Raw genomic sequence first — 3,234 nt, forward strand, 5'->3', positions numbered from 1 at the left:
TTCAAGCTTTCTTATCTGGCCCAAGTCTTGAATTTTTACACTACAAGACTAGCCTATCTGGTTATGAGATTTAACCATCTTGTTTTTAATGTAAACTTTTATTGTTAATAAAATGTTTCTTCTTTCACCACATTTGTATTCAGTATTCAATTGAATGTTGACAATGATGAAGCTCCCTGTCTGTATGGGTAAAGGTAAAAAAAAGTGATGGGAAATAAGGTTTAAAATACATTTATTTGAGAATGTTACTAAGCATTTTATATGTTGTAGTATTCATATTGGACACAAATCAGCTGGCAATAAAAATAATTATGAAAGAAGTGTGTGGACAGTAATACACACTGCATTGTGTAGTCATTGTGAGAATAAGGCTCTGAATTTACATTCATTCATTTACAAGTCATTTAAAGATGCAGAAAAAACACCTGAAAATGGTGCTGCTGAGGGTCAGACATTTCTAAGGAATATATAGAATATGAAAGCCTATATTTTTATTGATACATTTTTAGCAAAATACTTCTGATATATAACGTAGAACAATACTAGTTGTTTTTAACCATCTCATGTTTAATTAAGTTGTTCCACTGCTTAAAAGCTTTACACACACAGTTTATTCCTCAAATATCCTCACTGCATACAGAATAGTACTTAATACATTCATTTGTCCCCATTTTTCCATCAGTGTATTTCTTAAAAAATATTTCACTTATTGCCTGTTTATAAAAATGTAGTTGTAGTTTTCTTTCAAACTTCACCTAAACCTTTCGATATTAGCTTGGTTGGAACCAAATCAGATTTCTGAATCACAAAGAGTTCAGACATGCCACCCTTACATTCTCAAAATTGTTTAGGTATGTTATACCCATGAATAATCACACTGATGAATAACAAATGATAGATTACACTGTTCTCTCCACCATAGCAGTAGACAGTTCTCTAGAGATTCTTGATGTCCATATTATCCTTTTATGTCTTCATGTACTTAGATGTATCCCAAATATTCAACTGTTGAAAAGCTAACTGACAGCAATGCTGAATAATTTGGTTGGGACGATGTAATACAAACAGTTCAGGTCACCCCAACATCTTCACCATGGCTTTGGGCATGGTCCTTAGGTCCCTGAGAAGTTGGAGTAGCTGATCCTCCCTTTCTGGATGTCTTTTGTGATCCAAAACATGTCAGTTGAATGGAGAGGCAGTGATGAGTGGGGCGAAGAGGAGGGCCAATACCTTAGAGAAAAACAGATCCAGTTATTAAATAAATCTACCACATAAACATTAAAGCTTTTTACTTTTCAGAGACAAGGACTAAAGGTGACTACAGAAAACAGTTATTTGGGAGCTAGTTAAATTAAGCTGAAAATAATATAAACACATACAGTATTGCAACAAAATAATTATATAGAAGTTTACATATAAATACATTTATATTGTCATATACTGGTTGAAGATTTACATCTTTTATGACCTCTGTTAGTTTGTATTCAGTTCCTCTTTACTGTAGTCTATACTGCCAGTTTTCCATCTCATACTGTATTTTGAGTTTTGCTGTATTACATGTACAGTAGTAGTACCTGCACACATTTCATTTCCTATTTAATGTGGATAGTCGAAACAAGGGTTGGCTTTGTCTGATGAAGAGATATTTAGGGACAAACATTTTGTCTTTATTGTGCTCTATACTGGTTATGTTCTCTGTATGTCTTCTGTCAGGATAGTGCTGCAGTCATCTTGAGTTCCTGCAGTTTAACAAATCAAAACATTTGGATTATACAACCAAATTGCCCCATAAATGGTAAATGGCTACATAGCACATACATACAATTGCACAATTACAATTACATATAATTTATCCGAAGTGCTTTACGTAGCTCTTTGCCACTCAGTCACCCAATGACACACACACACACACACACACAGGTTTACAACAGTACTGTGTGGGAGTACAGACCTAATGGACATGATCCATTCAAATATTTTCCTGTATTTCCTCTCTTAAAATGATGTACAGATCAGCTGCAGCAAGTGGATCTGCTGGAGCATCCCATCCATGTTCCTCCATTAGTAGACAACACAGTTCAAAAACCGTTTCATCGCATGGAAACTGGCCTTTGGGAGTACACTCTTCCATACACAAAGTGACCTCCTCCATGGCAATAGGTTTGAGTCTATCTTCAGCACTGTGCAACTCTGGGAATGAGTACATCACAAATGGCCGACCTGAGGCTGCGCCATCACTTGCACGTTGTCTGATTTTGTGTGAATTCCATGTGTTGACGGCTTCGTCAAGTTCATCCTGCATAGAAAGATACAGTAAATACAGACTACAAACGTGTAATATAGCTGGTCTTATAGTATGTAACTACTGCCTGTCTACACTGAGACCTAGGCTGCTGCATTGTCATTGTATGCCCCCGTCAGCTACAGCACACAACAATAATCAATGTAAAAATATACAGCAATAAGCCAATAGCTCCTCCACCAAACAGCAAGGGCACACCAAATGATTATGTACTGATGCATGCACACAGTAACTATAAGAAGCTCAGGATGAGGCTCTAAATAAAAACCCTGAATGCTCACTGTACGTTAACAGGAAACTAGGGCTGGACCTAGTTTCTCAAAATAAATGCCCAGACAGTAAGTGTATCTTAATAGGGGGCTAGTGAGTTTCATGTCTGATATTAATACAATTAAGTTCTTCTTTCAGTGTTAAGTCATTTCAACATGTTTCAGCTGTTAGCTTCTTCTGCTAATGCACTTGAGCTGTCAGCTCAAGTTTTGCATTTCAGCTTCCACATTTTTGAAATGCATTTCAGTTAATATCAGCCAGTTTCTTTAGCCATTTTTAGCTTTGCTTCAGCAATTTCTTCAGCTTTTATTCACAGCACAGATTGTGGCGGTAGCAGTGGCAGCTGGGAGATACAGCAGCAGGAGCTAAAAGCTTCCAGCTCTCACACACACTTTCTTGTGAAAATGCAAACATTGTAGTTTCAGTAATGATCGTATGTAGAAAAAAATACAAATTACTTTAGGAAATATTTAAGATGATGGCTATTTTAGCAAACCACCCAAATGTATACTTGTATTGCTTTAAGAGGAGCTCTGGTCTCTCAGGGGAGCTGGCTCCCCGGTATTTCAAACAATCCATAAGATGCATGCTGCCCTGTTTGTAGTGCACCTTGACATTTCCTATTTAGATTATGATAATTATTATGATTATTCAACACTATT

At 36.4% G+C, this 3,234-nt stretch overlaps 1 long non-coding RNA gene across 1 annotated transcript; it reads right to left on the reverse strand.

Annotated features, from left to right (window-relative positions):
• Positions 1–215: 215 nt before the first annotated feature.
• Positions 216–2,692, reverse strand: LOC123980386. Its single transcript, XR_006827485.1, has 2 exons — positions 1,952–2,692; positions 216–1,230 (listed from the first exon to the last, which is right to left on the reverse strand). It is a non-coding gene; the product is annotated as an uncharacterized LOC123980386 (long non-coding RNA).
• Between the last annotated feature and the right edge of the window lie 542 nt (positions 2,693–3,234).

Source organism: Micropterus dolomieu, linkage group LG12 (assembly GCF_021292245.1).
Source record: "Micropterus dolomieu isolate WLL.071019.BEF.003 ecotype Adirondacks linkage group LG12, ASM2129224v1, whole genome shotgun sequence".
Lineage (NCBI taxonomy): Eukaryota > Metazoa > Chordata > Actinopteri > Centrarchiformes > Centrarchidae > Micropterus > Micropterus dolomieu.